The 13,471-nt window shown below is 46.5% G+C and overlaps 1 protein-coding gene across 1 annotated transcript in view; it reads right to left on the bottom strand.

The window, feature by feature from the left end:
• LOC144755450 (AMP deaminase 1-like) overlaps positions 1-13,471 on the bottom strand; it is a 2,827,830-nt gene that overhangs the window by 2,480,089 nt on the left and 334,270 nt on the right. The gene's annotated exons all lie outside the window — the stretch shown is intronic.

The following is a 13,471-nucleotide window of genomic DNA, read 5'->3' as shown; positions in this document are numbered from 1 at the left end:
ATTATCACCAAGGGTACCATAGGTGAGGAACCGCTGGTGCTAGGGAGTATCTATGCCCGCCCCCCTGCAGTGGTCCCTGGTCGAAAAGCTGTTTGGTTTATGGGCTGACATATCAGATGCCCTACAACTTGAATCGGGTGACGTTACAAACGCGAGCAGTGCTCTTTGCAGAATGCACTTTACTGCTGGAGGGAAACCTCGTTTTTAAAAATACCTGTGTGATACCCGTGTGATATTTTAGAGTTTGATTGCTGGAGGGAAACCTCGTTTTAAAAATACCTACGTGATATTTGATTTTGTTTAAATTGAATTTTCCCCTGTTTTTAAAACTACGCCTCATACTTGCACACTAATTGTTAAGACGCCGCACTTTAGCGGGCCCTGCATCCCTTAGCTTTTACTCCTTTGATATTACCGGCGGCAGCCACATTGGGGGGAAAAGCGGGACGCTTGTTGGCGCCATCTTTGGTTGCACACTAGCTGCTCAGAGGCAGCTATTTAGGGCGGGCAAATTTAGAAACAATCTTGAATCGTGTGACGTTACAAACGCGAGCAGTGCTCTTTGCAGAATGCACTTTACTGCTGGAGGGAAACCTCGTTTTTAAAAATACCTGTGTGATACCCGTGTGATATTTTAGCGTTTGATTGCTGGAGGGAAACCTCGTTTTAAAAATACCTACGTGATATTTGATTTTGTTTAAATTGAATTTTCCCCTGTTTTTAAAACTACGCCTCATACTTGCACACTAATTGTTAAGACACCGCACTTTAGCGGGCCCTGCATCCCTTAGCTTTTACTCCTTTGATATTACCGGCGGCAGCCACATTGGGGGGAAAAGCGGGACGCTTGTTGGCGCCATCTTTGGTTGCGCACTAGCTGCTCAGAGGCAGCTATTTAGGGTGGCCATGCAGGCGCGCAGCGTGAGCACGCCGGAGTCACGCCAGAGTCGAGCCCATCTGTGCCCATCCGTGCCCAAACGGGACCCGGGGCCATGACTCCTGGTCCGCGTCTCACTTACAACAGAGGTGAGTTATGGGAATTAAATCATGGCAAAACTGCTATTAGGCATGAGTGTGTTGTCACACTCGATCCGTTAGGACTGTTAAAAGTGCCTAGGATAGAGCTGAGTCAACAACATGTGCACAAGGCTCGTGGTCTGCATTATGGACTCCTTAACACTCGCTCCCTTCAGAAACACGACTTGGAAGTATTTAGTTTATTGGAAGATGGGGAACTGGATGTTCTGGGAATAACGGAGACGTGGTTAGAGGACACCTCTATGTCAGATCTCATAGCATCTCTGCCAGCGCAATTTTCGGCGCTTCACCTAAATAGAGCAGATACAAAGAGAGGGGGTGGGGTGGCCCTTCTATATAGCTCACGCCTACAGGGTGAAAGACTCCTTGCCGAAAATATGGGTGACGCTGAGGTGCTGAGTGTTAGAGTTAAGTTGGGGACAGACTGCATAGTCATTCTCTTAGTTTATCGCCCTCCGTGGGCATTGTCGGATTTCCCTGATTCATTCCTGAGATTAGCTCAAGACACGCGCTCAAGATACGATAGGGTGATTATCATGGGTGACTTTAACTATCACTGGGAGAAAGCACCAAAGGAAGGACAGGCTCTTCAGATTGATGAGGCATTGATATCTTTGGAGTTTGTCCAACTAGTGAAGGGTCCAACACATGTCAAGGGTCATACCCTGGATTTGATTTGGACAACACCTCCTGTATAAGATACAGTGGTGGCCCAGCCATGTGTTTGGTCTGATCATTTTTTGGTGAGAGGCGAGTTCCTGCTGGACAAACAAACAATGAAGCCTAGGGAAGGATGAAAGGCGGTGAGCAAATGGAAAAACATACATGGAGATAAAATGTTAGACCATCTCCGAACCCATCCACCTCCCAACACTAAGACAGATAACTCTGAGGTTCTTTGTAAAGAATTATTGGACAAACTTAGGAAGACTATGGACCACGTGGCACCTATACGTAGGTTGAATATAACGAGTAGAGGACATGGGGCCACCTGGTACAATGAACTCCTTAGGGAGAGGAAACGAGGACTCCGGAAATTAGAAAGAGCCTGGCGGAAGCATTATGATTCCAACTCACGGAGCCAGTATATACAGGCTCTCGCTCAATATAAACAGGTGATTATAGCCAGGAAAGCAGAGTTCTTTGAGGAGAGAATAACGACTGCTAATAATCCTCAGAAAGAAGTCTTTAAAGTCCTCACGGAACTCAGGAAAAACAAAGAACAAACTTTGGAGTTCATGCAAGAGGACTGCCAAAAATTTCAAGATTTCTTTGTTAACAAAATCTCCGACCTAGTAGCTGAGATTGCCACAAGCCCCGAGTTTGACTGTCCCTTGTTGGATACACCTGGCAGAACATTGGTGTCTAGTCCGTTAACGGCCTTTTCCTTGATTACGAAGGAAAGGTTGCCAGCTCTTTTGAGTCGGGTTAAATCGGGTTCCTTGGCAGACCCGTGCCCACCAGAGGTGTTTAAACTAGCACTGCCAGGCATAGAGGACGAAATGTTGAACCTACTAAATACTTCTTTACTAACAGGCCAAGTTCCGTCTTTCTTTAAGGAAGCTCGGCTGATTCCCCTGCTGAAAAAGGCTGGGGCGGATGTGAAATGCCTAAAAAATTTCAGGCCCATATCTCAGCTGCCGTTTCTGACGAAGGTGGTTGAGCAACACGTACTCACCATCATGTCGGAACATCTGGAGAATAACAACCTATTTGAGCCAAACCAAGCTGGGTTCCGTGCGAATCACAGCACGGAACTCGTTATGCTGTCTATTCTTGATGATTTGAGGAACAGGGCAGATAAGAAAACTCCAAGTGCCCTGGTGCTGTTAGACCTCTCCGCGGCATTTGATACCGTCTGTCATAAACAACTATTGTCGCGGATGATGGATTTCGGCATCGTGGGCATAGCACACGCTTGGCTCTCTTCCTTCCTCGAAGGGAGGTCTCAGAGAGTACAGCTTGGTGACCTTCTCTACACCACTTCAGCAATCACCTGCGGAGTGCCACAAGGGTCTGCCCTGTCGCCCCTACTTTTTAACATCTATTTACAACCCCTGATTAGATTGCTCAACCAGATGGACTGCCATGTATACAACTATGCGGATGACACCCAAATAGTGATCCAACTCGACCAGGGTCCGGGTGGCCTCATAAGACTGCAGAACATCTTGAAGCATACAGCCAACTGAATGTCCAGAAATTCATTAAAAATCAACCCGGATAAGACCGAGGTACTGCCAATCACCATCGCAGGGAACCCATGGATTGAGGATTTCTGGCCTAGAGAATTAGGGTCACCTCCGGAACCAGTTGCTGTGGTCAAGAGTCTAGGCATCCAGGTGGACGGCAGGCTGTCTATGCAAAAACAAGTGAGGACGGTGGTAGGGACTTGCGTTGGCCTCCTCCGACAACTTAGAAAAGTGTCACCTCTGTTGTCCTTTTCCACTCTAAGGCGAGCAGTCTCCGCAACAATCCTGGCTAGGCTAGATTATGGCAACTCGCTATATATAGGACTGCCACAAAAACTCCTGTATAAGCTGCAGGTTGTCATGAACGACGCTGCTAGGCTTATTTTAAAAAAAAACAAGGAATACTCATGCATCTCCCCTTATGAAAGAACTACACTGGCTGCCGGTTAAGCAAAGGGTGATGTTCAAAGGATTGTGCATTGTTCACAAAGCCCTGTACGGTAAGGCTCCAATGTACATGAAATCTCGCCTTATCCCCTATTGCCCCGCACGAACACTTCGATCCGCTGACGCCTCTCTTCTTATCCAACCACATTGTAGATTGGCCACAGTAGGTGGACGTGCTTTTTCATATTTGATTCCAACAGCCTGGAATAAGCTGCCAGTTGAATTACGGAAGGAGACTAATTTGTTGGCCTTCCGAAAAAAACTAAAAACAGTGCTTTTCCAGCAAGCATGGGGTGTTTTATAATTTTCTCTTTTATGAACAGTTGTTCTCCACAGTACTCGATGTTTGGACCCTGATCTCGATAAAGCGCTTAGAGACCCCATGGTTATAACGCGCTATATAAATCGAAATAAATAAAATAAAATAAGTTGTAGCAGCCCTGGGAGCGGTGGGGTGGTGGGTCCCCCCACTAAACTACACGACATGGTGTGAGGTCTTAACTGGGTAGACACCTGGCGGCACTTACATGGAAATACGAGGGGCTACACCTATATATCTGCAGTTCATAAATCCTTCTCTAGACTAGATTACCTCTTTGTCCCAGGTGTAGTGCAACATAGAGTAGAGGCAGCGGATATCCTGCCACGCGGACTCTCGGACCACTCTCCCAACACCATGGACATTGGTTTAGATAGGGAGCGGCGGCCATTCCGGTGGCGCCTCTCCGCGTGGCACCTGCAGCAACCAGATTATCAGAGGCATATGGGCGAGGCCATCGCCAACTTTTTAACAGAAAACGTAGGGTCGGTAGCAGAAGTGAGCACGGTGTGGGAGTCAATGAAGCCAACGCTCAGGGGGGTGGACATAGCATGGTGCGCGGCAGCGCGAAGGAAGCGTAGGGAGAACCTGGTTTGGGCAGAGGCAGACATTGCGGTGTTAGAGCTCTGAGGGAGTGCAGAAGGGGGGGCGCACGCGGCGGGCCAGCTTCTTCTGGCGCAGCAGTACTATGCGTCCATGCTGATGGACGAAGCTAAACAGATAGTGCTTGCTACACGCAGCCGGATCTACTAATGGGGGGACAAATCCGGGACAATGCTTCACCGGCTCTGTCAGTGTACATTCCAGGCCCAGGTCCTGCCCGGGATATTAAATGCTGTGGGGTCCCCGGTCACAGATCCAACGGCATTGGCAGAGGGGTTCACCTCTTACTACGCCGATCTCTATGCCCCACATGAAGGTCTCACAGCCAATGTGGTAGACACATTCTTAGCAAATATGCCGCTGCGTGCAGTCCCGGATGAGGTGAGGAACCGCCTGGAGCTCCCCTTAACAGAGGAGGAGCTGGGCACAGCGCAGGGTGAACTTAATACAGGCATAGCGGAATGTAGTGATGGTGAGGGAGCAGGTCAAAGCAGACATCAAAATCTGGTCCCGCATGCCGTTGACCATTTACGGCAGGTCGGCGATCTTCAAAATGGTGGCCCTCCCCAGGTTGTTGTATCAAATGCAAAACCATCCCTACCCGATTCCCTCCCCATGGTTCCAGCAGGTCAACGCGGTGCTGGGAAAGTTCCTCTGGACTGGAAGTGCAGTACGGGTCGCAGTGCGCACATGCTTCCTCTCCTCCTACTGTGGCGGCTTGGCGACGTCTGATATCCTATCCTATTATCAAGCATCCCATTTACTCGTTCTAAATGATTGGTGGTATGGAGATAGGAGAGACCCAGCATACGCTTTGGAGCGCCATCTAATGGGGGTTCACTCGCTTCACACCATACTATGCGGCGCAGCTACGGAAGGCGCTGCCGCCCGGCACGCAGTTAGTTTTTCAGATTTGGAGGCAAGCTCTGCGGCGTATGGGTTGGTGGAACACATTGACGGGCGAAACCCCCATCTGGCGCAATGGTAGATTTCCTGGTCTGGCCGCATTTCAAGGTTTTGGGGGGTGGGACAACATTGGAATCTCCACATTGGGGGATGTCTTGTCAGGGGTGACCCTTAAGTCGTTTCAAGAATTAAGCCAGGAGTTTGGTATGCCCCGCACTCAGTTCTTTCAATACCTTCAATTTCGCCACGCCCTCTCCCTGTTTATGGGAGACCTGGGTCCCAAAAAGGTATCCCGTATATATCAAACCTTAGTCACACACTGTTCCACATCATTACAGAAACTGCGGGAGTCCTGGGAGTCGGATGTGGGGGCCCTGGATGAGGAAGATTGGAGGGAGGCACTAGCCGGGCCTCGGGGTGCCGCCACCTCGATACGCCTTCGGCTTATAAAATTCAAGTACCTCCATAGGGTGTATTTTACCAGACATCGATTATGGAGGGTGGGCCTAATAGCGTCCCCGGACTGTTTACGATGTGGGCAGGAAGTGGGGACGTTCCTGCATACAGTTTGGAGCTGTCCTGCACTGGCTAGATTTTGGAAAGGGGTGTGGGACTGTTTGTCGGAAGTACTGGGGTGGGAACTCCCCCGCACACCACAGTTAGGGCTCCTGCATGTATTAGAAGGGGTGGGAGGGAACGTATATAAGAGGCATTTGCTTATGTTGGTCCTTACTCTGGCCTAGAGGGACGTGGCTAGAGCTTGGAAAGACACACGAGCTCCTACGGTTGTAGCATGGAAAAGGGGCTTGATTTCTGCATGGGGCTAGAGAAGCTGATTTTTGTTGCCAGAGGCTGCCCACGGAAACACTACAACATTTGGAAAAGGTGGGTCGATTTTAGGGGCCCTTGGCTTGAGCCTCCGGTGGACCAAGACCCTCTGGTAGATGTGGGATGAGATGTTAAAGTGGGGGGCATGCATTGGGTTCAGAGATTTCGTACAGAACCAGAGACTACAATGATGACCGTGCGACGGGGTGGAGGGTTGGAGGGGTAGGGGCTGGGGGAGGGGGGAGTTTGGGTAGGGGGAGGGTTGGGGGAGGCAATGTTTATCCTTGTAATTTGTAATTGTTGAATGATTCTCTCAGCAGAAAATGGGATTGTGCTCTATTTAATGCAGCTCTAATGTCCTGCAGCTACCTCTGGGGTACAGAGGCCTGCATGTTGTGTACAATCTTAAATAAAAAATGTTTAAAAAAAAAACCCACACAATACAGAGACTATCAAAAACACAAGCACACATACAATCACATCCTCCAGTACAAAAATACCCAAGGACGTACACACAAATACATGCACACACACACACAAACCATCACAGGCACAGATAGGCACCAGCACACAACAAATGTGCGCACATACTGTCATTGCCACACCTCTTCACATCTTCCAGGACGTTGTTGTTTCTGGTGGCACCATGCCTTTCGATTCCTTTCTTCCTCACGACGCGGTCCGGTCATTTTGCTGCTCTTGTCCTCCTGACCAGGCTTCTCCGAGCGGCGTGCACTCCACCCGTTTCCCTCAGGTCTTGGCCTGGAACTAGGGGCTTATATTTAGATTAATAGGGATGTTAGTAGTTGTATTAATGATTTTACTAGGAAAAAATGGTTTTAACCTTAACAAAAGGATTAGTTGTGCAGTAATTATTAGATTGAGGGTAACAACTTGCTTTTGGACTATTGTTAGTGAAATATATATTGCTCACTGGCGTAATGAGACCATGAAGCATTTCATGGTTTCTTTGTCTAAAATTCACCACACTCAATATAATTAGGGCAGATGTTGTGTTGGTATGCGGCACTGACTGCAACAAATGTCTTGATAATTCTGTATTCCTTTAGGTCCCACTAGGGATACAGATATGCAGCCTTCTTCCTTTTCTGGTTAAAACATACCAAGGAAGAATCGTTAACACTTTTTTTGTGAGTGGAACCTAATATGAAAAATTCTGAAGACTTAGACTCTATAGTTGAAATTATAAATGGAGGATTGTCTTTGCTTTGTACCACTCTTAGTAGACAATACACAATATTATATATTTTCTTTGGTGATGCTATAGATATAAACAGTGCTTAATATGAGCAGTTGCTTTCCGGTGCTTGGCACCAGCACTTGCCACATGGTGGCGATGTTTGCCTAGTTTGAGTCAAGCACAACAATAGTTTTTTCTTAATTCCATATACATTAAAAAAGACTTATATATGGGACAAATTCATTCTTATAGCTTTGTGGGTCTCAAGCAGTAGGAATTGTCACACTTGTAGGAGTGTGATAGTTAGTAGTTGTGTTGGTACTGTAATTAGCAGAACTGACAGTGGCAATGCGAGATGCAAGTGGAAGTGGACTCCTGACGAGGGCCCAGGCAATTATTTTTTTACAAATTAAGCAATGGATATAAAGCTAAGAAAGGGATACTCTATTGTTATATTTTTGTATGGTATGTGTTTTGACTTTTTCCTCTTGATGTAACAATATCTACATGTTTTTAAGGAATTTTTGTAGTATTAAGTGTGGGAATAGTGAGCCACTATGTTTTAGAATGTAACTTAAATATGCTAATGCTGGTTTGGTTTACGAATATGCATTTTCTATATGTATATAAATGTATGTATTGTTTGTTTACAGGTCTGATGAAATCCCTTATTGGGACAAAATGAATTGGCTGGGCTGCAGTTGGATGCTGTGAAGAATAAAGGAACTCTTTTTTGGAAATGTACAAGTGTAGGACACTTAACTGCTGTCTTGTTGAATTACTCACAGGTAGTTCCTCAAGCATTTAAAAAACCATACAGCTTTGCCAGTGAGCCAGAGATCAACACATAGATAGCTTCAGGTGTCTCATCCTCCTCTCCATTTGAACCAGCATTTGCATTTTCAGAGGTCGACCTAATCCACTTACTAGCTTGTTCTAGTCAAAGCAAATTTGGGATGGTCCCAGCCTCCTCCAATGAATGATGTGCAGCCTATGCCCAGGTCATCACAATTGATGTGGTCGAAATCATGTAGGCTCTTGGTCATGGTGCAATTCTAAGGCAATCATATCACAGTACCTTGCTTCTCTGTCACCCCTGTATCAACCGTGACCAACTTGCCATTGATTTCAACCTTGACGTTGCAATCAGTTATTCCGTCTCGTCCCCACTGACTGCAAAAACCTATGACATTGGCATCAGGGAGAATCTATCTGCTTGGGCTTCAGGTACATCCTTTCAATTATGGTTCTATATGCTCTTTATCGTTCAGGGCAGGAATCTTTCTCCCATTGATATTAGCTTCCAACACAAATCCTATAGTGTCTGGATGGATATGCATGAGTACTTCTGGGCACTATTCCCAAAGGTTCATTGTAACTAGGTTGAGGGCAACAGGACCCTCTCTAGTCAATGAATCCACAATCAACTTACTCACTATAATGAGTGCAGCTGGTAAAAGGTTTTTAATCTGATTTTGTAATGACCCTCCTTGTGATGTTTATAACAAGTAATCAAAAAAGCATCAACAGTGACTACCTCAATGATAACCACCTCCTGGACGCATCTCAATCTGTGTTCAGACCTAATCCCAGCACAGAAGCTGCCCTCATTGCTTGCCACTGATGGTATTGGTTTTATAATGGACAAGGGTGACACCACAGCTCTCATCCTTTTTAACCTCTGAGAAGAATTTGACACCTTCTCTCACCCATTCCTTATCCAACACCTCCATGACCCCGGAATATGATGAACTACAGACCCATGGATCAGCTACTTCCTCACTAGATGCTGGCTGCCAACATGGCCCTGTACACCTCAGCCTTCAACTTCATCTGCAGAGTTCCCAAAGGCTCATCTCTCAGCCTCGCGTTCTACAACTTCTACATGGTACCACCCAGCAGCACCTTCTGAGCCCGTGCACTCAACATCATTTTGTATCCCAAGAACCTAGCTCATCCTCACCCTCTCTGAAGACACCTTCAGCACCCAAAATAGATTTTTGAGTGCATGTCAGAAGATGCCTATTGTATTATGATCAATTGCCGGAAACACCAACTCAGACAAGACGGAGGTGCTTCTTTTCAGTAAAGACATCTCGCTCTGGTCCTCAGCATGACGGCCCTCAGAATTAGGATCTACACCCACTCTGTTAAGCCAAGCCAGGAACCTAGGGATCATAATGGACAACCAAATCTCAATGCCCAGCCACACACTTAAGCTCCTCAGGAAATTTTCTTAGATGGTTTCCACACAACAACACCCATCAAACCATGACCCAGGCTCTTATCAACAGCAAGCTGGATTATGGTAATGCACTTAACGTTGGAATCTCCACAAAATTCACCAAGGGGCTCCAGGTCAACCTGAACACAGTGGCCAAACTTACACTCAGGCTCACACCCCGGACACACATATCCTCACACTTCAAACACCTCCATTGTCTCCCCACTCACATACACACCCTTTTTAAACTACTCAAACACACATACACAAAGCACTACACAGCCAAGGACCTACCTACCTGAAAAGCTGCATGGGCTTCCACACCCCCACTAAACATCTTCACTCTGCCAGCCTATTGCTTGCCTCTGACCTCACATCCAAAGAGCCAGAGGTGGCAGTCACACCTTCTCGTACCTGGCTACAGAAACCTGGCCTCCCCTTGCACATTAGAGCAACCAGCTCAGTCTTAGTATTCTGTGAAAAACAAAAAACTTGTTTTTCGTGCCTCATGCCTCAGAGTTAAAAGTTAATAACAGCATATATGAATGTTTCCCATAAGAATACTAGCATTTATTACCAGTACCCCAACATATCCATTGAGCAATTTCACTCATGTCACTGGTGAGTCTAATGATAACAGTATATGCTCCCGTTCCACTGGGCAACAATGACTAATCGTCACACCATAACTGATATGTGGAAATATTACTGAGTTTCACTAGCACACAAGACCTATTAATTGATGGGATGTATACCATGAAAAGTCACAGGGCACCGAACATATGGTGATGGTTCACTTCCACACCAATGCAGTCATTCGTATTTCACGTTGTTTGCTGTTTCAGGAAGTTATTCTCTGATGAAGGGCTAAGTCAAGCCCGCAATGCATTGGGATGAGTAAAATTATCATTGATGTATTTACAGAACAAAGTATTTACATTGGTTATAAATTGAATACAAACTTGAACGAGTAAATTCAAAGAGGAAGAATAAATCTTTGAAAATTTGAAATCGAACAAAGTTTGTTATTACTAATGATATAACGTGAATAATGTGAATATTGTCCTCCATTTGGAATACGGCAGTGTATTTAGACACACTTTTGATCAGCAGGCGATACCTTCCTGCACCCCAACAACTTACAGCAATGTGAAAGCAGCCGGCACACTACTTAGTACAAATTTGGGGTGCGAGAGTCCTGACCTACTCGTTTATGTTCCTGCACATGACCCAACTAAAGGAGTCAGACAAAAGGGCAGGCCTCACCTAGAGGTTTCCTATCTTTGTAAAACAGAGTCATCCTTCACCCCTACCATACACCAAATTGTAGAATTCAGAAAGACTAATCAGCAATTTCTTGTTAAACAAAGGAAGGAGATATAGCTTAACAGCCAGAGCTGCTGACCTTGGATCTGGGGAACCGGGTTAAAGTGTATGCTAGGCCTCAGATCAACAGCCTGTGATTCCACGGAAATTATGTAATCTCCTTGTGCCTAAAAAAATGTATAATGTAATATGGTGCTGTTGTAAAGTACTCTAATACTCTTGTGCCAAGCCTATAATATATAAACAGCAAAAGCCAGGACAGGAGTAGCCAAAATAGATCGTATTAGGCTCCGTTACTCTGGCTCACTCAAACGCACTGTTCATGTACCACGCTGACTATCCAGATCCACACGGATAACATGCACTCAGGATGCTAGTACAATAGACTGGGAAAGCACACAGAAGCGGAACTAACATGACTGGGACTGATGTTCTCCACTCCAGTGACTCATATAAAAGGGTTTGGGTGCACTATGGTTTCTCAATAATTGTATGTTCTCACCATTGCTCAGTATTCTAAACCCATGATAGGAATAGTGGTCCACTGCCAGTCAATGAGGGCATGGTTGGTGAGTCCCTGCAGGTTGCATGATAAGTACAGGAGCTATTCATGTCATGTACAAGCCTATTCTGTTGCGCACGTTAGATTAGCATACCACCAGAGCCAATATTAAAAAATCAGGGTGCCACATGCATGCAATCGGGCACTTGAGACTGGGGAACATGCCTGTAGGCCAATCACGGAACATTTCTGTGTTAACATCCTCCCTATATATTTTTAGTTTCTCCTTCCCCATTATTGTCTCCAATTCTGTCCCAGTCAACTCTCAGACCGCCAGGGACTGTTCTTCAGATGTAGTCTTATGCATTTATCAGTCCCAAAGACCACAAACACTGAAGATGTATGTAAGGCCCTGGCAACATTTTGAAGTTTGCTGTCCCACCCTTGGGAATCCATGCACCCTAGAGACAACGCAAAAAATCTCAGCATCATCCTTGACTCCTCCCTCTCCATCAACTGCCAGTTCAACGCTGTCACTTTCACTAGTTTCAACTGCCTGGACCTTCAAATGGATCCCCCCGACTGCGGAAGGACCGTCACCCAAGCGCTCATAACCAGCAGACTGGACTTCGGCAAATCCATATACACCGGAATCAACAGAACTCTTCTACACAAACTCCAAACCATCCAGAACGCTGTATCCAGACTCGTCCTTGGGACACCGCGTCACAAACACATGACCCAACACCTACGTGGCCTCCACTGGCTTCCCGTCATGAAGAGGGTCACCTTCAAACTCCTCACACACACCTACAAATCCCTCAACAACATCGGACCCAAATACCACAACGAGAGAGTACCCTTCCACGTACCCAAGAGGAACCCCCGCTCCGCCGACCTCGCCCTGGCAGAGGTCCCCCGCATTCGCAGAAACAGAACAGGCGGGAGAGCTTTCTCCTACATCGCAGCCAAAACCTGGAACGAGCTCCCTGTGAACATCAGATGCTCCCCGACCCTGCACACGTTCAGTAAGGACCTCAAGACCTGGCTCTTTGACTAATCCGGAGCCGTTCGCCAATGCTCCCACCCCCCTCCCCGTCCCCAGGGCCTTGAGACCCTCACGGGTGAGTAGCGCACTTTATAAACCCCTGATTGATTGATTGATTGATTGATTGATAATAAGTTAGTTCAGGCCTCCACTAATCCAGCAATAATCCCTAGGTTTTCTTTGACATCGTTTTGTTACTGAGATTAGATGATTTTTTTTTTTTACTTTTTATTATAGAAAACAAAAAGAAACAACACATCAAACATACAATCAAGGCAATACAGCAATAATACAGCCATTAGGTCTGTGCTCAAGGAGGACGGGAGATACATGACAACAGGAGAAAGATTTTTCGAATACAGATGAGGGGAGGGTGCCAAAGGTAGAATTGCATATGAACAGCACAATACACCACAGCCAGAAGGAATGTGGTCAGGGCGACTGGGAAGGACTAGGAATCGCAGTGAGTGGGGGCGTACAGATATCTCCTCGGTATGAGTTCCACTGATCCCAAATCTTCCCCTATTTTTTGGGTCTGCCTCTTGCCACATACACTGTCTTCTCTCTGAACATGCATCAGTTCAGACTCTCTTTCCAAGTAGTCACTGTAGGCGGCCTCGGGGACCCCCACAACTGTGCAATATCCCTCTTCGCAACCATATTGGCAAGAGTCACCCACCGAAGCTGCGACACGTCATAATCATTCGGACCCCACACATTCAATAAACATTGCCGGGCTTCCGGCATCCTCACAACACCCGTTACTTCATCCATCACCTCATGTATACGTTTCCAAAATCGCACCACCTCAGGGCATTCCCATATGATATGGAGATA

Source organism: Lissotriton helveticus, chromosome 5_1, assembly GCF_964261635.1.
Source record: "Lissotriton helveticus chromosome 5_1, aLisHel1.1, whole genome shotgun sequence".
Classification (NCBI taxonomy): Eukaryota; Metazoa; Chordata; class Amphibia; order Caudata; family Salamandridae; genus Lissotriton; species Lissotriton helveticus.
The sequence above is the reverse complement of the archived record's forward strand: the minus strand, read 5'-3'. Positions and strand labels throughout refer to the sequence as shown.